This window comes from Corvus hawaiiensis, chromosome 30 (genome assembly GCF_020740725.1).
Source record: "Corvus hawaiiensis isolate bCorHaw1 chromosome 30, bCorHaw1.pri.cur, whole genome shotgun sequence".
NCBI classification, from domain to species: domain Eukaryota; kingdom Metazoa; phylum Chordata; class Aves; order Passeriformes; family Corvidae; genus Corvus; species Corvus hawaiiensis.
This window is the reverse complement of record NC_063242.1, coordinates 3,583,486-3,610,823: the sequence shown is the minus strand read 5'-3', so window position 1 is coordinate 3,610,823 and position 27,338 is coordinate 3,583,486. Positions and strand designations below refer to the sequence as shown.

General features: G+C 38.0%; 1 protein-coding gene across 2 annotated transcripts in view; it reads right to left on the bottom strand.

Moving 5' to 3' along the window:
• GABBR2 (gamma-aminobutyric acid type B receptor subunit 2) overlaps positions 1–27,338 on the bottom strand; it is a 470,824-nt gene that overhangs the window by 312,281 nt on the left and 131,205 nt on the right. The window lies entirely within an intron of this gene.

Here is a 27,338-nt window from a genome sequence, read left to right as displayed (position 1 = left end):
AGGCATCTTATGATTTGGGAGTATTTTTCTGCCAAAAATGACTGCCAAAGTAACTCTAAAGGCTTTGCTTTAGCCTGCAAGCTTCATGCATATGGCACGCATATTGCTTTTGATACTTATCTAAGACAGATCCTTCTGTATGTTGTCATTAGCTACTGGTGAAGCAAAATAAATGTCTGCAGAAACTATGTATAGATGTGTACGCATAACACACACACAGAGTCCAACACTGCAATCGGTAAACGCCAATCCCTGATCATTAAAGAGCAACGCTGAGCACTGAAGGTCACCATATGCCAGCACTTTGTGCTACATCGTAACTACTACTCCACACACACTCAGTGTGCTGATGGAGTCTGTGCCACCTGTGGTACCTGTCCCTGAGAAGACTGAAGAAAAAAATGATTGGGTACTATTTTTCCTGTAAATCTCTACTCATATTGTGCATCCTTCATGATTTAAAGAAGGGCGTTACTGGTGACTTCAAGTACAAAGTGGAAAAATGTGATCTTGTAAACTTGATTTCATAGTAAAATAATGAAATATTCACTTATCTCTACAGGATTAAAGTACTAATGGATTTCTATTGAAATTACATTTACAATCAATCAATCATGACAGACAAATAACTTCACACAAGACTGCAAAATTTAAATAAGTAATACACAGACTTTGGCAGAGTATCTGTCTCCAGGAGTATTGCCTTTTCGCTGCAGCAGATTTCAAGACAATTTCACAAAGACTGAAAGACCTTGACTGAAGATTAATGATAAGTGGCACTAACAGAGCAGCTGCTTCTGCTGCCTTCTGCTTCCATGGTGAGAAAAAAAGAGATTAGAAAACCATTACTACATGATTGCCCTGAGAAGTGCACCTCTGTACCTGTATACACTGTTACCCTTGACAAAAATGGAGCAATTAATTCATTGGAGTCATCCAGAATGCTCCTGTCTCTCCCCAGACAAGCAAGCTGTTGTTGAACATTGTATCTGGATAAGAGCTCTTCCCCCAGCTAGAACAAGAAGAAGGCAGACCCCCTCCCACAGAGATAGGAGTACAGGGCATACAGTACTGGACAGATCGGCATCATCTTCTCTTGAAATGCTTTTAATAAGAACTAGAAAGAAGGAGCAACAAAAACTACACATGACCCTCATGAGAAGTTGGGAAGGTGTATAAAAAAGGTGAGCTGTTACTGTAACACCTCAGACTGAATCAATATTCTGTTCAACGTTTAATTACTGTCTTATTAACTGGGTGTAGAGCAGTAATTTTAGAGGCATATAATCACAGAATGGTTTAGATTAGAAGGCACTTTAAAGATCATCTAGTCCCAACCCCCCTGCCATGCACAGATCTCATGGTTTAGGAAAGGTTTTCCCCAGTTTAGTACTCCCACTAAAAAGACCACAAGCCGTTTGCTCCCCTTCAATTGAAAGCACAAAAGATAGAGAGATAAGAACAATTTACTGGAAAAAATGAGATAAGAAAATGAAGAATAACAGCAACAATGTTAATAACAACAGCTACAAGACAAAAAACAAACATAAACCAATACTGGACCATATTATCGCCCACCGGGTTTTCTCCCTCTGAAAGGAACACACTTCTTCTCCCTGGAAGTCAGAGAACATCCCTTTCATCTGCCTCTGGCAATGACATGAGGGGGTATCCAGTAACATCTGGGTCCGCCCATGCCTCCTTAGCCATGTCCTTTCCTAGCTACTGGAAAACATTAATCCTGTCCTTGGCTGAAACCAGGACACCAGGGACACCTTCCATTAGATCATTGCTCAGAGCCCCATCCAACCTGGCCTTAAACACTTCCAGGGATGGGACATCTGCAATTCCCTGGGCAATCTGTCCCAATGCCTCACCACCCTCACAGAAAAGAATTTCTTCCTAATATCTAATCTAAACAAACCTACTTTCAGCTTTTGGATGTTTATTTATTCCTTTCCTAAATACTTTTTTTCTCAAGATTATCCTAACTCTGTTCATTTTTTTCTTTCCTATAAGCCTTTTGAATACTGGTTAAATAGGCAACAATAATTTTAAGCTTTTTTTTAATCATAAACATTTTATTTGTCATTTAATGATGATCTGTTTTTTCACTTGTGTAAAGAGCTGGTTTGAAGGACTTCATTTTCCCGTTTCCTTCCCCCACCCAAGCTGTTTCTTTACAATACCCCATCCTTGCTTTCCAAGGCCATTCATGATTAGGTCTTGCTCACTGCAACAGATTTTAATATGTCAACAGAGAAACAATGAGGGCATTGTTGTGCCCTGTTACCATTCAAATGTTATTTTTGTAGTGCCTGAATCAATCTGTCATGATAAGGACTTTAAAACACTATTCCTAAGCTCATCTTAGTGGTCAACTCAGAATCTTTATTTCAATGTAGCCAAGCCCGTAGAGATAGAAAATAAAATAAAGATTAAATATATTCACTTATCTGAATTTTCTTCTGTGTAGATACTATATTTCAGCAGATGCTGTCAAGTGGCTACATGTTCAAAAAATATTTTACTACTACACCACTGTAAATACGTCCTACAAACTTAACTACTCATGGTGCAACTTGCAGCCTTTACATCTTGGGGGCATCTGTACTTTAGTCTCAGCAGATTATATCTAGATGTTTATGAATAAATAATTCAGGATTTCCAACCAGCTATACAGTATTTCTCTATTCATTGAAGACAATCATACCCTTGCAGCAAAGACAGCTGAATGTATCCTGGACTGCATAGATTTTTTCTCAGGCATTTGTATCTAATTTTTAATTTGCTAAATTTACTTTCTAGACAATGTGTACTTTTATTTCTCATTATACTTTAAAGGGCCTTACTTAACATCTTTCTTTGCATACACTTGTAAGGCCACAGATTAATTGTCTCTTACTAATATTTAACAAATATTTTATTGTACTTTACACTACTTTACTTCTACAGAAGATCACAGGAAAAATACACAGGATTTTTAAACTGATTTAAAGAAGACATGACAGTCGTAATATCATTGAGTAGAGGACAAGATGAACTCTCCAGCTTCAGAAATCCAATAATTTTCAGTCTCAGTTAAATTGTTTTCTGAAGAAGCATGAAGAATTTAAATCCTTAAAAATACTTCATTCAGCATGAAAGCAAATTTCTTACTTCACATTCTGCTTTTCTGAAGTACTGCACATCACTGAGAAGTGCATACTTAAGAATAAAATCTCCTGATAAGTTTAGACAAAAATACTAGGAATAGACATGTAAACAGATATCTGTCTTCCTGCTTCTAAGTTATTTTAGGGATTTTTAGGTGGAAAAAATATACATATGCTGCAAAAAGAACAGTTCTGCTGAACTCTGGAAATTCTCTAGGATGTGACAAAACTCAGTATTTTCAAATCACAAAGACTAAGAAATATCTGGTTTTATTGGGAACCATGGCTGCCCAAAAACCACTGAGGAAGTTTCCTGGAAACCGCCTCAGGAAACTGTCAACTTTGAAGAACATAATACTGCTAAAGCCCAATTCATACTTCCTTCAAATCAAATGGCTTGTGATAAGCAGAATATTTGAGTTTCAAAGCAAGACTAGCCAAAAAAAAAAAAAAAAATTCCTACTTGCTTTTCCTTCACTGCAATGAAAATGCTTTTTATAAGAAGCAATTGTTATGAGAAGTTAGATAGCTTCATTATTGGAAGATTCTTGGATATGAAGTGAGGAAGGGGTGCAATTTTGGCCCCTTTAGATATTTTCTATCAAAATAAGAGGAAAGGCAAAACATTGAATTAGTTACCTTTATGTAACTGAAAGGTCTTATATTTTCCTAGCATTTGGTGATATACATATATATCTACACACACATACATATACATGCAACATGGTAGCATTATCAGATGTAAAGGTACAAACACTAATAAATGGCCAAAGTTTCTTATTCCCTGTTGCACTGCAGATACTCAAAAGTGTCCCAAAACTGATAAATTGCAAAGGTTGCCAAACTTTTTTTCTGCCTAAGCAGACTATTTTAAAGCTTCTATTGGAAAACCTAGTCTCCATGAAATTCCTTCCTTGCTCTTAGGGCAATTAAGAGATGCTAGTACATTGACTGTAAATAAATATACAGCTTTTTTATCGTTTTTGCATTGCAGTATTACATCAGTGACTTTGAAACAGAAGTATATTTCAGTTTTAAGAAAGATATCATGGAATTGCTGTGATACTAAAATGAAAATTAAGTGTGAAAAGAGATAGGAGAATATAATGTGATTGGATTGAAAAAAATAAACCTGAGCAAGGACTCAGATTTATACTGCCTGCCACACAACTGTTGGTAAGGCAGATTTAAATCTGATTCATGTACATGTTTGTGTGGAATAGCCCCTCTCAGATGCACAAAACCAGGAGCTGTACCCTAATTGATACAACTCATTATTACCCTCGGTATGGGCAGCATGCACAAGAGTACAGAACTAAGAACTGTTGACTCAGGCAGCAGTTCCAGCTCAGGGCCCCAGCACACCGAAACCCTCCTGGTGCAACACTGAGCTCATTTAGGCTGCCCCTCAATAGGAAATAATTTGTGGGGAAAGCTGCATGCTGATGCTCAGCAAATGAGCAGCTCTGCCACTCCCTGCTCTAGAATGAGCTTTGTCACGGTATTCCTAGGACTTTTACACCTCCAAGAAGGCAAGGTCAAAGAGAATCTTAAAAAGAAGGTGGAGGAATTAAGATGCAGAAGGAAATCACAAAGTTTTACAACCTCTTTTTGTCTTTCTAAAAAGGAAGAACAGGACGGTCAAGCTTACAAGACATTAAAAAAACCCCAACAAACCCAACAAAACAAAACAAGCAGACACTGTGGCTCAGTGGAATCCATGGTTGGGAAAATCTTATTGACAGAAAGATGAGCTGCCAGGACACAGCTGGTGTGGAGAGAAAACAGCATTGGAAGAAAAAGTGGCAGGCAGGTCTCCAGGGGAATGTCCACAGGGAACTTTATGCAACATGGAGTTATACTCTTCTGGATGAATTGCCTCTAATATCTCAGGGGACAAAAATAGCAGTCATAAAATATCCCTCCACTCTACTGGTGAATTTACTATTATGCCATTTTTTTATTCATTGATTTTACTTCTCTCTTTAATACTACATTTAGGCAAACCCAGATACTTTGTTTTTCTTCAGCCATCTCTGCTAAAGCGTAGTTAATAATGAAAGCACCACTCTTTTCTATCCCTCTGGTTGTAGTCATACTGCAATTACCTTTGTCTTTCTTTCTCTGAGCTAAAGCATTTCTGTAAAATACAGTCATCAAAAGTGTTCTTGATGTAAAATGAAGTTGTTTAGTTATTAAGGATACTTTAAAAAAATTCAGCATCTATGATCATTATTACATTTTTAGCCCTTTTGCTTTCAGTAATGGATTACAGATCCAGAGAGGTTTTAGATACAAAGCTTCAAGTAGTTTAACACCTTTTCACCAGCCAGCTATTTTAGACATGTCATGTAGGCTGCAGGGATGCTCAGAAAAGTTATGGAATTTTCTGAGAAGATAATTTTCCTGCAAATACACTTTCCATTCAGGGAGATTTCCAAGTCCAAACCTGAGTGGTTTCCACTGCTCTGAAAGGACCATGCTGAGTAGGTTAGGCTGGATGACTGCAAGTTGTGCAGCAGTTACAAGAGTAGTCATTACTTGTATAAACAGAAGAGGATACTGTGCACCTATTTCTTAAACTAAGACAGCATCTGAAACCTGTTTTTATTTCATTTTACATCACTACTTATGGTATGATCCTCCTGACAGCTGATCAGAACAAATCACTCTCTAGGACACCATCAGCAAGGTTGTAAATAAAAAGCAAACACCAGACATATTAATAAGTGTCACCCTAACTCTATTAACTGAAAGAAGGAAGTTTCAGAAAGTGACAATAACAAAGTAATGTTTAAAGAGATCATCTTTCAAATTTTTTCACACTGATAAGAGGAAACCCACTGCGAATTGTACTTCAACATTCCATCTTCTTCACATGGAGTATTCAGTCTTCAAGGTTAAAATTAAGGTTTTATTTCATTTCTAAAGTAGGGCATGGCATGGGATAAATAATGATGCATTTTAAAGTGTTATAACTACTCTGTGTTCAAAAACCACCCTCCAATTAACAACATTTCTTTTTAATGTGTCAGATTTTATTCAATATTTAACCTGAGAAGAAAACCAAATTTCATAGATATGATTTTCCTTCAGCACTCACTTTATTTTCATCAAATAGAGCAGTATGTAAAATGAATATTTTTACAAAGATAAAGTAGATTTAAAAATTCAAGAAATTAAATCTAAAGCCTGAAAAAAAAATTAAAAATTCCTTCCAGTTTGTGACATATTATAGCCTGAAATTTAGGGTTTTGCAACATCTTTATTTAAGGTTTACCTTTATTCCTGTCTGAAGCACGTAAAATTATACTTATGTTTCAAATAAACAATACTTTTTAAAATTCTTTTAAGTGATTGCTTTTATTTATATTTTGAATCAATACATTTTCTCAAACAGTAAATACAAATAAGAATCTTAAAACTGCAGGAATATGCATTGCACCTAGGCAGCAATACCCAACTATGTGATACGCAGGAATCAGGATGGGGGTTGGAGGGTGGTTGTTGTACTGCTGGTGGGGTTATATGGGTGCTGTTTTCTAGGTCACAGTTTAAAAGAGTGTGAGGGATTCCAAAAAAATTCTTTAGTTAGGTGGCTGGTATTTTGTGATAAAATCAAACACTGTTGCCTCATCTTGTACAGGACAGTTTTCTTTCAGTTGACATTAATTGGGTGGAGTTGTACAATTTCTTTGTTTACAGCAAATGAAAGACAGCTTAAATTTCAAGCCTGGATTGCTGTGGCTTGGTTGATATGAGGCCCCAATTTTAAGAGCAGTAGTTTTCCATTTTACTCAATGTGTGTTTGCAGAATTGTAGAAAGGAGACTTCAACTTTATGCATCAGTTGAGATCAAAGAAATTCTAGTATAGACTCTAGAATTGTGTTTACAATAAGGAAATGGTAATCTGAAAGAGGATTCATTAGAATATGCCACTTAAATGTCAAATAAGAGAGCAAAAATAAATTAATGTTTCTGAAGAAACTGGGCTGCAAGAAAGATACGGACTTTGGAGAATAAGTGCAACAAAGGACAACAAACAAAACTAGGGGAGCATCTCTCCTATGACGAAAGGCTGAGAGAGCTGGAACTGTTCAACCTGGAAAAGAGAAAGCTTGGGGAAGAACTTATGAATGTGTAGAAATCCCTGATGAAAGGGTATGAAGAATGAAGAAGAAGAAGGCAGACTGTTCCCAGTGATGCCCAGCGTCAGGACAAGGGACAATCTACACAAATGAAAACACAGGAGGTGCCATCTCAACATTAGGAAACACTTCTTTTTTACTATGAGGGTGGATGTCCAAAAGCTGTCAGGACATGGTCTTGGTCGACTAGCTCTGTGTGACACTGCTTGAGCAGATAGGTTGAACTAGACAATGTACAGAGGTGCCTTTTGGCCTCAACTACTCTGCGAATCCCACAAAAGTGACTGGAGTTGTCAGATGATAACTCTACAGCAACAAGTCAGAAACTTACTGGCCCATACCAAAGGGAAGGGTAATTAGTGAGCTGGTCTCAATTTTTAAATCACTGGGTACCTTCTTAAAACAGAAGCTATAGATGTGTTACAAGCATCACTGGATTAAGCAGCTTGTGTTACACAGGACACAAGTCTTAAGTGATGATTAACTATCATCATTCTACTGAAATGCATGAATTTCTTCACCTATAAAAATCTTCTAGGCAGTGTTTTAAGTTAATTTACTCCAACTGAACCTTTATTTTATAAGAAATCAATTTAGTCAATGACAGATAATACAGAAAATGTCATCTGACACATGTGGCTAAAATTCCGTAATCCTAAGCAGCTTTTAAATCCTCACTTCTGAGTTCTTAAGCCTCATAAGGTCCTGTGACTCCAGAGGTTGCTTGATCACAGAAACAACAATCATAGCACTAGTGTGTCCTTTATGTTTACAAGGTAAAAATCTTAACATTGGTACAAAACAAATTCTTACCAATGAAGGGAGATCAACCATCACCGTAACTGATTTCTTTTCTAGAACAGATGTCAAAAGAATAAAACTGCCTTATGACTTATATCTTAAAACAAAAGGTGCTGCAGCCCCACGGGAACCATTTTCTATGAAAAAATGTATTGATATGAGTATGTAGATGCTGCTTGGAGTTGTTAGAGACTGGGTAGGAAAGTGAAGAGTATGGCAAGCACCAAGGTGCATGCAAGGGACAAATGTTGGTAACATAGTGAGAAGGTAGTTTTATTCTGCTCTATTTGCCAGGACAATACAGTTCCTGAGACTATCACTTTTCAAAAGGCATTAAGAAATCATACACCTGCCTGACAGGCCAAACACTCCCTTAAGATATCATCCAAATTGCTAGCTTTGGTAACCTAAATTCAGAAAAAAAATCACGCTTTGCTAGTCTTGAAACATGTCTTCTTGGCTGGGATGTTGAATGACTTTACAATTGCTACTGCAGTTGCAGTGATTTAAATCCTCATTTAACTGACTCGGTTCTCCAGTGCTACTTTTGTCTTCTTCTAATTGAACATGGCAGAATATTCAGTCTACGCCTTGCAGCTGCACAGGTGATAGTATAATAACATGCAATAATTACATTTTTCTGTCTTAGTTGTTATTAGCAACTTGTATTCAAAGTTACACATATTTTTTGAGCTGTTAGCTTGCAACAGGTGAGAACATCTGTGCTAGTAGCTGCCTATTAACTGCAGAGATCTATATCCTCTTTGGGGTTTTTTTGCTACCTTATTTGCTAACAAATTTAAAATGCAGTATTTCATATAACATCATAAACTACATTTCAAATGCTTTCATGTCAGTGTTTTCAGGTCTCTCAAGAATTGATGAAATTGATAAATAATCCCTGTAGACTTCTCTGTACATAAATGGTGCCATAAATATTTTCATGTTAACGTGGACTCTTTAAGTTCAGTGTATCAGTACATCAATAATATTTGTGCACGGGAAACCACATCCATGTAGTAAAACCAAACAAACCCGGCAGCTCTAATTAGGTGTACAGAACGTTTCACTCTAAAACATTAATCATTACATGGCTATGACAGGTAAACTTCTGCAGACATCACTTTAGTGTTTAGTAGCCAAACATTTCAACAGAATATTAAGAATTACTAGAAAGATCATAGCATATAACAGAGGACATCCTTATGACAGTGTATTTATGTCCATGATGTCACCTCAGCTGGAATACTGACTGCCTCAAATTCTCTTTTGCATACTCCACAAATGAAGTAGTAGAAACAAAGTAGGTACAGCAAAAGTGTGTGAAAAATGATCAAAATCATGGTATGATTCCCACAATGGGACACTAAAGACACCAATGAGAGATACAAATGAGTTTGCAAAGAGGCTATGAAAACAAAAGTCATAGTGGAGAAGGTGGTAATGAAGAAAGTGGAGGGCAGGAAAAAAACAGGAGGTAAAGAGAGAAAAGCACAATAGTTGCCTAGATTCTCAAGATGAACCCTTTTGGTATATAGAGACCTGATCACAGAATGGGTACTGTTGGAAAGGGAGGGACTACAGTGGATCATTTGGTCCAAGCTTCCTGTTCAGGTAGGATCATCCTACAGCACACTGCACAGAATTGCAACCAGATGGTTCTTGAGTATCTTCAGTGAGGGAGACTCCACACCCTCTCTGCCCAGTCTGTTCCAGTGCTTGGTCACCCACAGAGCAGTTTTTCCTCATATTCAGGTAGAACTTCCTGTGCATCAGTTTCTGCCTGTTGCTCTGCACCACTGAGAAAAGAGGTCTCCTCTCTGTTGTCTCTTCTCAAGGCTGAACAGGCCCAGCCCCCTCAGTCTTTCCTTATAGGAGAGATGTTCCAGGCCCTTAATCATCTTTGTAGCTCTCTGCTGGACCCACTCCAGGAGCTCCATGTCTCTCCTGTCCTGAGGAGCCCAGAACTGGACACAGCACTCCAGATGCAGCCTCACCAGGGCTGAGTAGAGGAGCAGGATCACCTCCCTTGACCGGCTAGCGTTCCAAATGCACCACAGGATATCACTGGCCCTCTTGACCACAAAGACACACTGCTGGCTCATGGACAGCTTGTTGTCCACTAGGACTTCCAGGTCCCTCTCTGCAGAGCTGCTTTCCAGAAGGACAGCCCTCAGACTGTACTGGTGCCCAGGGTTATTCCTCCCCACGTGCAGGACCCTGCATTTGCCTTTGTTGAATTTCAGACAGTTCTCTGCCCATCTCTCCACAGAGGTCCTTCTGAAGGGCTGCACAGCCCTCTAGGGTATCAGCCAGTCCTTCCAGCTTTGTGTCATCAGTGAACTTACTGAGGAGGCACCTGTCCTTTCAGCCAAGTCATTGATGAACCAGTTAAACAATACTGGGCCCAGTATTGAACCTTGGGGGACACTGCAAGTGACAGGCACTAGAGTGTGCCATTGATTACAAACTCTCTGGGATCTGCCTTTTAACCAGTTCTCACTGTCAACTCTGACAGTCCACTGGTCTTTCAAGGGTGCAATTCAAAAAATCAAGTAAAAAAGACCATTGCTTATATAACCCTTGTCCCATGCTTTACATTTCCACAGGGGAAAAAAATAAACAATAAAAACTTATACAATCCAGCATCAAGCAGTTGAAGTAAAATCTCAGCAGATGTGGCATTCCACTTCACTTTGTTTTTTTTTTCCAGTACATCCTCTTACAGTATAGGATACCACTGTACCTGTGAGCTACAGCCCCTCAACATAGAGCAAAGAAAACTGGAGAGAGAAGTTTCTGGAAGACCACAGTGCTCCTATCTTTCAGCCATATCCTTGTGGTTATTCAAATTTATTCCAGAAACACTCTATAACATGTGCCTCCCACTCCCAGTTCCTGTACAAAGCCTTTATCCAAAGCCAAGAGATGCCCTTCCATTGCCCTAAGTAGATCAGCTCCTTTGAACCTAGAAATAACTGACTACCATAATTTATTACAGCCTTTTCTCTAGGAGCCAAGTGCTGTGTTAATGTTCTGCAGAGTTTCTAATGAAGGGCAAGTTCTCATCAAAGAAATGTTGAGTAAAATAAACACAGTTCATATAACAATTTGCTTCCTGTGCTGTGAAAGACATTCTCATACCATTCAAATTAAGGTTTTTCCATTAGAGTTTGCTCATCTCTTCTCTTTCAATTCTATAAAAAGAGAAATCACTAAGGAGCAGCTGCCTGTTCTTCAACAGCAAAAACCTGCAACATAACCTAAATTCTGTCTTGCTTGCTATGTAAGCATTTTCATTTCTTGACTTGCATTTTAAACTCATTTAGCAGTAAACATACATTAAAAAAGAAATAAAACGTGTTCCCTTTTCCATACAAACAATCATGGTAACTGGTTTAACACTGGAAAAGGACAAAATGTTTTGTTATCTAAAAGCCGACTGCATTCAAACTAAACCTTTTGTATTGTCACACTGATGAGATTTGTTAGATATCTATCTGTTCCTTTCTTTACTCATTTTTATCAACTAAATTTAAGGCAATCCCTGCTAAGACATCCTACAGTAAATTTTTATGAGTAGTGCAATTCTCATGCAGATTCATTGCAAAGCCCAAGTAGTGCAGATTGCTTTATTTCTAAAGCTCCTGCAATGCAGAAAAGTGCAAACCTCTCTAAAAATCCAAGGCAGAGGATATGTTATACTTGTCATGGAGCTTTCAGCACTGGAAAGGGTTTCTTGAATATCAGAAATGTTTGGTATAAGTAAAATGTTTCTTTCTTCAACTTCTCAGCCCGATTCAAGTTTAAAAGAGTCAGAGATTCACTGTTGCTACTGTTGCCTTTCCCTGGTCTTAAAATTAAGAACCAAACAGGGTTTAATGGAAAAGGGGTTTTTACCTCAGTATTAATATAAGGATCCTTAAGGTGCACCACTTCATCCAGGTGGAATGAGCCAAAATGCACACCCATGATAGATGGCATATACAATTTACAGACCTTGCAAATTAGCATATCTATCAAAGATTCCCCAATGAGAGGCTTGAATGGACCCCCCCATCCCGAGGAATCCCCCCCTGGATGGGTCTATCTCAGTTTACAGGAGGTTCTAGGAAAGACCTTGGTTTCTCAGGATAGCGTAGGGCTTTCTGGCTTCCAACTGCGAGGCCTCCAGGATGTTTGGTCTCAGGGCTTAATGGAATATTGGGTCTAAGCTGTTATCAGACTTAAGGAATTACAAGTATGCATGCTAAAAGCACTGAGGATACATAAAATCTGTATAAAAGGGTATATAAAAGATATATATAAAAAAAGGCAAAAAATCATCATGGCATCACTACTACAAACTCTTTTCTTTATAATCACCTTTTAAAATTATGACTATTTTTAAATAAAGATACATGCACTACCATGCTCCTTGTCTTTTTCTGCCTTTGGTAGTTCCACAGTAAGATTACTGTACCACAACTGGCTTACTGGCAGCAACAAATTTTCTCCTGGTTGACATTTTCCCCTACTTTAAACTCTGTAGCTCTCAAACACAATACATTTTGAAGCATAAAGTTATTACTAGTTAAAAACACAAATATATTTTTTTCATAATTAAAGGTCACATAAGGAGTTGGGAGACAGTTCTTTTTTTCATTTGTTTTGTACAGTGTTTAACTGTATCACATATTACCTTTTCTTCTCAGAAATATTGAATAACCCTGATTCTTTTAATTGTTTATGTTTGTGGCTTATAATCTTTCCTCTTTTTTCTTGGAGAACTCATTGAATTACTCCTGTTTTACATGTATGTATCTACTGTTGTAGAGTTATTTATTCCATTTAGTACCAAAAAAGGTAATTAAATTATTCCAAATAGTTTAAGAAAACACTACCAACAGATTAAAAGCCTGAAGACTGTAAAGTTAGAAACCATGAGTTATGCATTTAAGAACCTAATGATCTGCATCAACTATGAATGCCTGACTGAAATCAAAAAGCTCCATTTCTATTTTTACCACAAAGTCACTGACAGAATAAAGAGTCTAAAAGTAGTGCAATATTCATGAATGATTTAGTATAAGGAAAAGATGCCGATTGCATCAAGATTCAGACATCAGTATTTGTCAGCCAAATGGGACAGAAAGCTCCTTATAAATGAATCCTTAAAAACAATTGAAATAGAAAATGGAACCGCTATCAACGTTTTTTATTCATTATCTATAGAAAACTCAAAAGTCTGGTATGTTGTTCTTGTATCTCAATATATTTTTTTCTGTTTGATATATCTCATACTGTAAGACACAGAAGGATCTCTCTAATGTGAAAGGAATAATCTTCATCTGAAAAAATGTATCATTTAAACATCCTCTACCTCCACATTCTTATTCAGTACAGAATCACAGATAAATATAAGCACAAATATCATATTGAACTCCTCTTCTGTAGAAATCTGACCATGCCTCCGCACTGTTTTTCAATAGAAGGGCCTGGACTATACAGAAGGTTATAATTTAGTAGCACATTTCACAACTTTATAATTTTTGACATCTGGTTCAAGATATTTTAACTTGTCCCAGATAACCTGAAGTAGTTCTTTTAGGGCTTTTTTTTGGGTGAAATTTTGTTCTGTTTGCTTTCCATTTGAAAATAGGAATTAGAACTACATATTATATTCTAAAAAAATTTTTAAATTAATCACTTGGCAGATAGAAAATATCAAAATTAAACTGCTGATGCAAGTAGTATGCATGAGACAGTATGTACTGATGCAAATTATCACACAGGGCTTAATTATGCTCCACTGAGGTGCACCATCAAAAAAAATGAACAGATATGAACGTAACAAACAAACTTAGAAATAAAAATACACAAAAACCAAAGAAAATCCATTGCAGAAAAATCTGTGAATGGAAAAAGTTCAGGATAGCCATACAAGCAAAAGCAGTTCAAAGTGCAGTATCAATGATACTAGGATAAAGTGAATTCCATGCCCAGAGCAGGGGAAAGGCAGACATCTGAAATTTCTTGGGGAAGCGAGGGGAATTTCAACAAATTCCTGAGAAAAAAAACCAATACGATATACCTGAGCTGATGCCATGAAGATTTTTGCCTTTTCTTTTATACCCCTGTTACATCTTTTTACAACTTCTGTATTCTTAGTGCTTTTTCCCTACATTCTTGGACTTGTTTGTCAAGCTGAGAGACTAAACATTTTAGAAGCTTTGTAGTCAGGGATCAGTGTGCCCCAGACCCCAAGGTCCTCTCCAGAACATATTCTGTAAACCAAGATAGAACCATCCAGGGGAAGATTCCTTGGGGAGGGGGGCTCACTTGAGCCTCTCATTGGGGAATCTTTGATAGATATGCTAATTAGTAAAACCTATAATATTATACCCAATGTTGGGGACAGACACAGAGATAGACTCAGCGGGGTGTATCTCGACGCATATGACCTGGACATGTACACCTAAGGATCCTTAAAATAAATACCAAGGTAAAATCCCTTTTCCCCTTCTAACCGTGTATGACTCTTGATTTTAAGACCAGGAAAAGGCATCAGAGCCATTAATTAATAAGAAAATAGATCCAAAAAATGTATAAAAAATAAAAAATAAAGCATTTCTACATTTTATTTTGGGACAAAGGAGAAAAGGATTGCATTATACCACTATTATGAAACTCTGGAATAGAAGCAATTTTTCCTAATACCATGGTCCACATCAAGACTTATGAGATTAAAATGGAAAGGCTTGAAGAGGGCTTGTAAGGAGACCCATAAAAATAGCTGAAAATTCTCAGTAGAGTAACAATAAACTAGAGAAACATGCAGCCACTTTTTGATACATCTAAATGAAATATCAAACCTTGTCTCAACTCCTGCAATAAAACAGTGGGCAATAATCTTCAGATTCAGTGGGTTTTATGAATTACTTAAATCTAACAAGACCTTTCTCTAAGTTCATGGTTTGCATCAGAGGGACTAATAGTTCTGTCTCATCATGACAGTTATCTCCTAAAATGAAAGAAATCTCTAAAGAGACTACCTATAACTTGGTATCCTTTACTGAACCAACAGTTTGAAGATAAAATTATTTCACTTCATAAGCTACAGTTGAGGTTTTAAAATAGAATCCCTTCTGCTCCCTGCAGTCATTAAGGTCAGTGAATAACTTTCCAGCAGCTGACCAAAGGGGTGCTACTTGTCAGTCTGACTGCACTGTGATTAGCATCAAGACAGAGTCCATTCTTTAACCATAATCATTTGTGTTGCATGATAATTACATGGTGACAGAAATAGAGCACTTCAAAATAGAGTACTTCCATTTGCATCTTTCAACCCAAAGACACTATTTTCTCACCTTCCAGTTCTTTTCCAGGATAGCTCATAAGAAATGTCACAGGTCTCCATTTAATACCAGTGTACAATAAATTGACAGAAAACAACTACCCATGGAGTAGCAGCATTTGTATGGTGGACTATGACACCTTGAGCTTATTCTGGATAATTCCAAAGTAACAAAATGTGCAATTGTGTATAAATTGTTATTTTGAGCTAGCTGAAAAGTGCTATTAAATTTCCACTTTTTATATTTATTTTCTATACAGCAAAAGAATGAAAACAAAAATAGTTTCAAAATGACAGTGAACTTTCTTATTTATAATACTTTTAGGTTGCTAAAACACCTGCAATGTTTCTCCACTTTCATTTAATGTCAGCACAACTGCTTGTTCCAACAACATAAGTTTCCCTGGACTTCTCTCCAAAAACTGATGGCTTGTTTGAAACTTCTGAGTGACTCACTCAGTGATATTTGGAAGTTCATACTCAGGAAGCAATCCACTTTTATTTATGTGATCTCAGCTGCACCATAAAGCCCCTGAGTTATAGTAACCAACTAAGTAATGCAGCTAAATCACATCAATGTGGATTAACTGAAAATGAAATTTATTTATGACATAATTGAATCTGAATATAGTGAGGTTACTTTCAGAAATAAACTTGACATGGCAGGAAAAGTGTGGGCTTAAAAGGTACATAAAAATAAAGCTGTAGGAGAAGAATCGAAACATCCATAAGTAAAATTGCATCATGTCAGGGAATTAAAAAAAACATAAAACAATCATAAGTTAAAAACCCTACTGATTGCAGATAGAAAAAACAAATGGCAGTTCTGCAAAATCACACTTTCAACCAGAAATCCCAGCTTTTTTCAACAAGAGAGAGAACAAAGATGACAAAAAATACTCTGACACTGAAAGATATATCTCTTTGGATTCTTCAATTAAAAAAAAATTGTTAAGAGTAGTTTCTGATATGGGAAATAAACAGACCAGAAATTCAAAATATATCTAGAAGCACGCTTGCCTTGGTAAGGGAAAGCTTTTAACTAAACTTTATGGTACAAAGAATAAAACTCTGTACCTGGTATTTAAATAAAATAATTTTAAGTGAATCATGAGAACAAAAAATCCATGATTATAGCAAAATCTCATAAGATAAACGCCAGCATAGATATATTTCTAAAGAACAATTGAAAGCAAATATGTCAACTCAGGTCATGTTGTATTACAGATACATCATACCTAGCTTATTGTAGAAAATCCAGGTATTATGTGCAAGCAATGGCTGATCTTTAATCAAATACTGAGCATGGATCTACATGGGAGGTGTTCTACATGTGTGCCAAACAGATTTCCTTTTCAGTGGCACTTTCAGGGGTTGTTTTAAATAAAATACTACCAACTGGGTGCGCAAACTAGAAAGAGTTCCAAGCTCCTTGCAAGTTCCTCTTAAAATGAACATGCAGTGAGAGGCTACGTAGTGTTTTACTGCCTCCCTGCAAATGATCTCTATGTTTTTCTCAAAAATAAATTCAGAAACAATTTTCAGTGAAATTCCCATATTAATTGAGACACTTGTGGAGCAGATATTTTGACTAGAAGCTAAAAAGCTTAAAAAAAAAAAAGATGAAAAGGTTGTACAGATGGAAGGTGAATTTATATCACAGAAGAATCTCCAACATGTTGATATAATTAAGCCTCTCTAATGAGTTAGAAATCCAGACTAGTCACACAAGCTATTTTAGTTTCTCTAGCCTTCTTCTGCAGTCAATGGGGAAAGACTCTTCTTGAAGTCAATGCCTAGCTCGGGGGCTGATCTTGTTCTCTAGAGCGCAGTCTCTTGCTCTCTCTTTCTGACTGACTACAAAAAGAAATTAGACAGATCAACTATTAACAACATCCCTTTGTTAATGAACTCATTTCAACTAAACTGTTGTGTGGAAAGACTGGCAAGAGCAATTATTCTGAGGAATTAAATATTGTCCAAGGTATAAATCTTTAGTGAAATATCTCAAGTTTAACAAAGAAGCCAGAATATCTGTTAATGCAGCATCAGCAGCAGGCTGGAAGGCTTCTTCCATGGTGGTTGAACAGTGACATGTTTTGTTAAAGAGCAACTAAAGCAAAGTGAAACTGTTCTTACAGAGAAACTAATACTAAAAACTGGTCTTTATGCTTGACAAATATTAATCATTTGAAATTTATTGAAGGCAAACCAAATTAATCATTAGAAATGGCTTTATAGGAATTCTAGTGCAACGGTTTGTAAAGGTCTGATTAGGCTTTATAAAGTGATACAAACTTGCAGAAATACTCATAAGAACAAAACACTATGCCAGTAAGAAAATATTATTGCAGACAAATTTCAATGGCACTCTTTAAATTAAGAAGGTGTGGTATGGGAAATTGTAAGTGACTCATATACCGTCCTGTCCTATAAAAAAAAAAAAAAAAGAGTAAATATATAAATTATGAAAAATTCCAATGAGAAACACTTTTTCAGGACCACTGATCCTGAAACGTATGCAGATTACAATAAGAGAGAACAGTTTAATTCAAAATCTAACTAGTTTCTTGACTCAAGGCCAGAGCTAAACCAAAAGGAGATTACTCACAAACTGGTCTGAGCTAACAAGAGACAATGTTAGGTATCAAATAGTGTTTGACTTGCTGAAATAGCAGCCTGTGCTAAGGTTGTATATCCTCCCTTGCTGCACAAATAAAGGACAACTAAATAAACCCTAGGCAATAAACTGACTTTGCATTTTTGAGGGAATGCTGTAGGCAGAAATAACTTGTGCCATCTCCTTCAGTGAGGGAGAGACTAAACAAAAGTGGTGAAAGGCAAAAATAAGACATAGAGAATAGCAAACCATCAAATGTAAGAACTCGTCTCAGAAGTTCATCAGGGAAACTTATGTCTCTCTAATCTGCCAATAAGAAGCAATGGAAAGAGCAAACTACATTCAGTGCAAACCTCAGGAAGGCTAGTCTATGCCTGTGCGCTGGCCAGCACTGAAAATTAGCATCAGTAGGCAGGGGAAGGATGGAAACTGAAAACAAATTATGCTAGCCAGTAAGGTAATGATCTGTGAAACACACACTTTTTTAATCCTAGTACTGACAGTACTTTTTCTGAGGAAGAGGAATATGTGTGTGGTTTATTTACATGAACATATATAAAAGTAAATATATATATAATAACAATATTTTACCAACACTTTAATAATAACTGTGTCTTAAAGCTTTAAAAAATAATTTTGTGGTACTACAGCTGCAAAACCCTACAGATACAGGGGCAGCTTGATTAGGAAGACTAGGGGAAAAAAACAATAAAAGAGCTACTCCACATCTCCTGACCAGGGGGAAAGTCAACTTCCTTTGTATTAACCACATTGGCTAAATAACAGAAAAGACATTTTATTGATGTTTTATTACCTTTTAAGAGCAAGCCTGGACTCTGCTCTCTCTCCAATGTCCTGTGTTACTCAGGAGCAAAAATACAAATTTGTGATCCATAGGAAGCTAACCATAGGTATAGATCAATTACTCAACATCCACAAAGCAGAGCAGAAGGGCTGGTTAAGGTCTTTTGTTCTGATGAAGGTTTAAATAGTTATGTTTATTTGTTCAGACCCGAAATCTGACAGGTAGAATCTGCCAAACCCCCTCATTTCTCCCATTTAATTCTTCCCCAGCAAATGGCAAATGTCCTTATCCCCTGAAGGCAGAAAACAGCAACATCATCACCAGCATGGGCATTATAGTCCCAATTATACATTGTACTGCTATGCCTGGCAGAACTTGGGAGCTGTTTGATGTTCTTTTGTCTTCCTGAGTTGGCAGAAAATAAAAGTCTGAAACATGAATTTCCCTACCCTCAGTTAATCTAATTGGGTTGTTCACTCATTCTAAGTGCCAGCATTAACTGTTCAATGATCCTGTTTTGGAAAGCAGTTGTGAGAGGAAGTGGAACTGAAGCACAGGAGGATCAGCTGGGAGTTTTCAAAAGCAATAAAACACAGAAGGGAAAAGTAAATGAGAAACAGAGGATGAACTGGAAAGAAAATGCTAAGAATGCCAGGAAAGAGACAATAAACAACAGCTCTAAAATTGGCTTTCCAGTTCTTGGTGATATTCAGTCTCACTGAGACATTTATTCTGGATACTGGTAGTACATTTAGATATTATTGTTTACTTTAGCTTCTTAAGAACTTTCTATTGGCTTTACTGGGAAACCTGTTATGGGTCAGAACTGGATAGTTCCCAGGCTGGTTACAGAGGTAGAGGTGCCCTTCTTGTGAGGATGTGTTCAGTACCAACTTCTAATACAGAAGGTCATTTTAATTTTTGTTAAGTGCAAGCAAAATTGTGAATGTTTACAGTGCTCTGGGCATCAAGTCAAGTAACATATGCTCTTCTGAAAAAAACCCCAAATTTCTTGTTTGGAACCTACAAGAGCAGAGAAGGCATAATAAGCTCTTGGCTTTTCGGGGCAAGTTAAGATAACTGTGAGAAAGAATACTCTTATCTGCGATGAGAAAACATGCAGGAGAGAAAGTGAAAACTTTACTACTTGTAATGAAAAGTACAAAAGGGCAGGTGTGGATTTGCTGAACCTGTTGCACAATCCTGCTTACTGGGACATGTTATTGGTACAATAGGAAGACTCTATAATGTTTGCTATCAAATTTATTTTTGACTGACAGCACCAGGCAGAGATTCATCAACACTGCCTACTAACAAAGATAACTGTTCAGTAAGCAAGGAGGAGAAACTGAGCAAAGTATTTAACATGAATGAGCAGCCAGCTTCTTTCAGATGCATTATGTTACCACGAGGAAAGCTGTGGCATTACAGGCACAATTTGTTTCTCATGTACCAAAGGACTGAAGGACAGACACTGAAAAAGAAATTATTTTATGACTGCAAAATCAAAGGAATTCCAGCAAATAAAACTTAACTAAGTATTGCAGAGGAACAAGGAGAAATGTCCTCATTTGACATTCAGCTAAAATTTTCTTGACTTCAAAGTTCTGCTGATTATTAAAAGGAATGCTGCAAAAGCAGGGCTCATCTTGTTTGTAAAGAAAGTGTTGATTGTCAAGGGGGTATCTTTTGGTATCTTTGATATCAGAAATGGAGACTTTCTACTTTAAGTATTAAACTACAGCACTGAAAACAAATAAAATGTTTGAATCAAGGTGGCGTACATAACCTGTCACCTGAAAGCATGGCTGAGTAAAAAAGACAAATGTACTTCCTCAGGGTAAAAATTTATGTGTGTTACAAAAGAGAATAAACGTGTTCAATTATTTTATACTTGAAAAATGTATAAGTGTATAAGATTCTCAGCCTATAGACTTTTTAAACTTAATTTAGTATTTACATGGCACTTTTTTGAAAACAGGTACAATTAAAATCTTTCTAAATTCTTTGAGTAATACAAAGACTATCAGAATTAGCTGATTATAAAACGTATGTTATTATTTACATTGACTCTTGTCTAATAGTTTAAACCCAAATAATTTTAACAGCATTAAAAAATGCAAGTATATGTTAAACTTTCTGGGACTACAGAGAGATCTGTAGGACTTTTTAAACAGTCTTAACCTACCAACCACAGTAGGTGTATTGTTTTTCACTTCTTTGAACCAGAAGAAAGATAACTAAATACTCAAAAGCTCTCAAACGTACACATCAGTAAAGATTTCCTCCTCTACTAGGATTTTACCATAACTTGGCTCTTTGATTTCAAACATCACTTCAGCTAAATCCCTAGTTACAAATAGTGAGGGTATTTCTGGTAAAATAAATGAAATTAAATAAAATTCCCATAAACTAATACTGAAAACAGGAAGAAGGAAGAAAAAAAAAAAGAAAAAGAATTAATAGGCAGTCTTTCCAATCACTTTCTGAGAGGAGATTCAAATGTAACAACAGGTAAAGTATTTCTCTGTTCAGAACAACAGACACATATTGGTAACCCACATGATGTCTTTAGCCTGCTCTGCAAAAATATCAACAAAGCAAAAAAACCTTAAATACATGCTGTCTTGTTTTCAAGAAAAATTTATAAATCTAAGCAATCAAAACTAACATGAAAAAATAAAACCAACACAAAAAGGATAAAGATGCCTGCTTTAAATAAATAAGAAACTGGCAAAGCCTATTTATCAGAATTTTATTCTATAAAATATATTCACAGTGCCAAAAAAAATTTGGTAGGAAATTTGTGTGTGTTTTTAAGCATGCATTACTTATTTACATGTGCAGCAGATTTTTTACTAAGAAAAACATGTCATCTAAATTAATTTAAGTGAAAATTAGTTAGAAACTTAGTGGAAAGAAATTACATCATTTTCTGTGGACTTTCTGTAAGTCTAAAAACTATTGAACTGGTTATTCTAAATATACTACCCCTAAAGAAAATAAAAGATAAAAATGATGGCTATCTTGGGTACCCAAGCAGTCAATAGGAAGTTAATACTACTTTTCCAACTTGATTTTATTTGTAGTAAAGGCGTATGTCATAAAACAACTTACTGAGAAGCACTTCAAACTCTGAAAGTAAATCCATTATCATTTCTGGTGTTTTCCTAGCAAGTTGCTTTTCCTTTTTTAGTTTTTTTGCTTGCTAACAAAGCCCTTTTTGTGTTCTGTTTTCACTGCAAAAAGAGCAGCAATACCTGCCTAACCTTCCTGTAATAGCTACCAAACAGCTTTTTTAATGGCAGATGCTGAAACTGACAGAGGAAGCGAGACACTTTTAAATCTCTCCCTTACAGAGAACATAATTCACTCTTTGCGAAGCCCTTGTCTGTAAGAGAGCTAACAGGTCTAGCCAGCTTTCTTCTTCATCTCTAGCCATTAGAAAGTGATACAGAGAAAGATCACTGTAACTTGGGTTTATAAAGCCCCTAACATTGTCAACAGGGACCACAAGGAGCAATGCACCTTCTTTACTGCTTTTCCCAACAACAATAGTGGAAAAAAAGGCTGTTACAGTGTGGATACTGTAACAAATATATCAAACAAGGAGGCCCGTAGAAAAGAAATATCTATGGACAGATTCTTGATAGAAGTTTCAGAGATGTTTATTTCTCCAACCACATGGCCGGGACTCTGCCGAGGAACTGAGGCAATCACGGGACCCGAGGGTCCTTGCCCGCGCAGGGGAACACAAAACAACCAATGGGGAATGAGGCTGACCAGGGGCAGGGAAACCCCGTGCCTCCCGCCCAGGGCCCCTCTCCCAGGGCTACATGGCAGGGGGAAGGGACCCCGACATTTCACCCGTTTATTTTTGACAAAAGAGATTTAAAACTTAACATTGAAAACAACAAGAACAAAACAAAAGAAAACAAGCCACCCTCCTGAGTCTTTAAATGACCAAACAGATTCTCTGGAACATCTTAAGGCTGACAGAAGGGAGACAGGACTCTCCGGGCATGCTTTGTGGGGAAACTGATGCAAGAGAAGGTTTCATTTCTTTCCTCCCCCTTTTCATCCCCCCCTCGGCATCGGAGTTGTAGGGAAAGGGAATTGTATAGGGAAGCCATGGGGTGAAAAATGGATTAGGAATAAACTAGGGATGGGGTGAACTTAGGAAAGGGTTCATATTGGGTATAGGGTAAAAGGGGAAAGTAGGCTGTGGGTAGGGAAGCTGCTGGGATGGATATTGTTTATAATTTTGTGCATAATGGCTGCCTTTGACTGGAATACCTCCAGGCCCAGTAACATTTGCTGCTTGTAAACCCTTCTTTCCTTGCACTATATCAAATTGTACAACTTCCCCATCTCCTACACTTTGCAGGTAATTTTTAGGGTTATTCCTTTTAATGGCAGTTCTATGGATGAATAAATCTTCCCCCGTATCACCTCGTGTTATAAATCCATAGTTGTTTTTTACATTGTACCATTTCACAGTTCCTGTGATTTTCATTGCTACAAATCCTCCTATCACGTGCTTGCGTGTTCGTCGTGGCTGCTGGTCCCGCGTGGCCGCCGCCTCGCCGACTCCGACGTCTCGGCCGGGCCCCCGCGTTGCGGCTGCTCCGCGCTCTCCGAGCGGCGCTGCTCCGGCGTGTCTGGGCTCTGCGCGGCCCCGCGTTGCCATCGCCGCTGGCTCCGTGCCCTGTGAGCGGTTCCGCTCCGCAAACTCCACGCTGCTTTGAGAGCGGCCCCATTGCAGCTCAACGCTGCGCAGTTTCTCGTGTCGCTGTGGAAACCGCTGCTTCTCGCTCTACAGGGCTCTCTGAGCCGTGTGCTCAGAGCGGGCTGCCACGCCGATGCCCGGTTCCTGGCTGCTCGTGGGGGCCGCCTCTCTGCTGCACATGGCCCACGGCACCCGCAGCACCTGCAGCATCGCTCCCTCACTCACGGTCGAGCGGCCGGGGACCCCGAGACAGGGATGGGGTCCACAATAAGGCGTGCAGCCCCAAGGGAGCCAGGCACATCCAGCACAGGCACCTCCGCCTGCAAGGCTGCAGTCACGCGCTCCTGGGATGGCGGCCACGCGGTCTCAGCCACGGGATTATGGCCATCCTCTGCTCTAGGGGTAATGGGACCATACAAATGCTCCTCAAGAGCTTCACTGATTACAATGGATCCACGGAGAGGTTCTGTCACTAGTCCATGTTTTGTCTGATCCCTTATCTCATCCCAGATCTCCAAAACACTAAAGACTAGTTCCAGGAGGATTAATATCAAAAACTAAGTCTGGAGAAATATAGAAGAAATTTTTGAAAAGCCAGTTAAAAAAATGTTCTAGATCTCCAAGAACAAATACTTTCTTGTTTTGTTGTTCAAGGATTCCTTTAACTTCTAGATACATTTCTTTCTGTGGTTCAAGGAGCCACATTTCCCATGATTCTTCCATAGTCCAGAGAGAAGATCCAAACCAAGGTGAGAAGAGAGAGATCTAGAGTGGTTTTTACTCACGAATTTTCTGTCCTTAGGGATCGGTGTCTTGCCTGCAATTTTCCACCATTTGTTACAGTGGGGATTCTGTAACACGATGTATCAAACAAGGAGTCCCGTGGAAAAGAAATATATACGGATGGATTCTTGATAGATGTTTCAGAGATGTTTATTTCTCCAGCCACATGGCCGGGGCTCTGCCGAGGAACTCTCACAGTCACAGGACCCAAGGGTCCTTGCCCGCGCAGGGAACACAAAACAACCAATGGGAACGAGGCTGAGCAGGGGCAGGGAAACCCCGTGTCTCCCCCCCCCCGCCCAGGGCCCCTCTCCCGGGACCCCACAGCAGGGGGAAGGGACCCCAACAAAAGGCATTGGGAAGACACAAGCAAACAGGAAGATCTCTTTATAACATCTAGCTTTCACTTCTCTCCATCAGTGGCATGGCAGCAAACAGTCCCTACAGGGTTAACATGGAGGATATGTAGGGTGTGAGGCCTGGAAGAGCATCAAAGGTCCCCATACCTGGCTCCCCATGTGAGACGGACAAGGGAAGGTCGTTCAATACTACCCACACCAACCTCCAACCTCCTGTGATTCGCTTGGAACGTACTGTTCAGAAGATTCCCAGTCACAGCAAATCTCACACAACTCTTATGAAACTGCAGCTGGCCCTTGCACAGAAAGAAGATATCTCCCCATACATACATTTGAATTTTTGTAGCTGACAAGGGATCACATTAAGTTTTGTCTGCTAATTCAGAGAAGGTCAGTAACATTATAAATCAATGCCTTGCATACAAACCAAGTTCTCTAAACCTTTATTCGATCTCTGAGAAACTAGATTGAAGAAAGAACATGGAAAAAATTGCCAAAATGTTCCCAGACAGATACAGCACCATTTTCATAAATTTTAATTCTAAGGTCTTCAAATACATATGAGTCCTCAAACTATTCTTCCTACAGTTCTGCAATGTAGGTACTACAGATAATCCAGTAGTTCTGCTTGTGCTGGAGTCAAAAGTAAACCCACCTTCTTTATTTTGTATTTTCCTCCATTTACTTCATTAAAATCATGCAATCGTGTTCAGTTCACCTACCTAGACTGCTCAAATGACTGCAAAATCACTGATGTTGAATCTTTTACAAGTCTTTACACTTGATATGCAAAATGTATATAAAGTTTAGGTCTATTTTATCACTTTTATTCCAAAGTAATCTTTCTACACCATTGTGTTACACCATTAAAACTCCCTTTCTCTTCCATTAAAGAATTTTAGACCGCAGAATTCCAAACATACGTGGATGATATTCAAGGCAAATTAGACTTGAAAAAACCTACCATAATAGAGAATGAGAAAGGCATTGACATCAAGAGTTGTAGAAAAACTTGAAAAGATTTGAAAAAGGCAAAAAGTGAACATTTTGAGGAACACCAAAAGCATGAAATGCTAGAGAATATACTTTTAGCATGGCCTTCAGTATGAAAAGGAGTATTCTTGTTTTAAATATCACAAGCATTTCATCTCACAATTCATCTTCTGTCACAGAATGATGCACCAGAATTTCCTCTGACGTCAAAAATTAAGTCCCATAATGTTGGACTATAGCTCAGCAGTTACCTAATTCCTCTCCATCTTGTAATCACACACTAAAATCAACAGGCAACAAGGAAGTTGAACAGCAGTGAAGAGACTAAATTAGTAGCAAAAATTGGTATGTGTGCTCTGCATATATTTGCCAAAATGACATCTCTGAATGTGCCTTTTCTTGCCTTTTCCCTTGCCTTTTGGATTATGTTGACTTGTTAACTTCTGATTTTACTATTTGGCCAGCATGTAGGCTGGATGGGGCCTTTCAAGTCAGAATCTAGTCCCTTGCTATTACAAGGGTCTTAATAAAAGGTAAGTCCAGAGCATCTGCAGATAGCAAACCTTCCAATTTTCAACATGCATATATGAAAAACATCATGTAAGCTTAAACGTTTTTTTTCCTTTCTAATACACGTACATGCAATTGGCCATTTCTGTTTGCAGCTGACTCTTGGAAGACTTGCCCATTGAGCACTCTAACTAGATTACAATGCAACATTCAAAAAGATGGAAAACAAACACTCAGGTTAGGCTTGCAGATGGAACAGAAAGAGCTGGAAGTGTTGGCCAGTAGTGCCAGCCACACAACTTAAGCTGTTTGTTCCAGAGATCCTCACACCACATGTTGCACCACAGACTTGGGTTACTGAATGAACACAGCAGCAGTACAGACTTGTCCAGATGATGAAGAAAAGCTGGTCTAACAGCCTTCAAGCTTAGCCTCCCCTCTGGCACGTGGAGAAAAGCAGGTTCAGACAGGGATTGCGTGTGATGTGGCCATACAACTTGGAGAGCACATGAAAGCATTTGTTGAAAATATTCATCCAATATAAAATTTGTTGAGTATTTTCAGCTATGAGTCATATTTTGTATCTTTGCAAGGGACGTAAGTGAGGAAAAAGAAGTGTATTACTTAGCAATAAAATAAATTGATATTGCTATGGAATTCACTGGCTGTTCCTGCAAAATACATCTGCTATCAGAGAATTTGATGCCATTGTGCAGCAGAATACAAATTACTTTAGCTACATTGTCAACCATCTGTATTTAAAACTTCAGTTCACAAATTGCTTGAAAGATCTTCAAATCACACATATACATTACCATGCTCTGACCAACTTATTCATGAGCAGACATCATCATTCAAATCAAAGCAACTCCTAGTCAAAAAGCTGGAGGATCATTCTGTGTAAAAACAAAACTCCCTCCCTCTCCATGTACACAGAATTGTGTATAACCAACATAAAAAGACTCTCCAGCTTCTCTTTTTATGATGCCCCAATCAGATTCAGACAAATCAAACAACAGCAAACAAAACCTCCACAACAATAATAAAACAAACATCCCCCTCCCCCAAAAAAAACCCCAAAAACCTGCACACACCTCC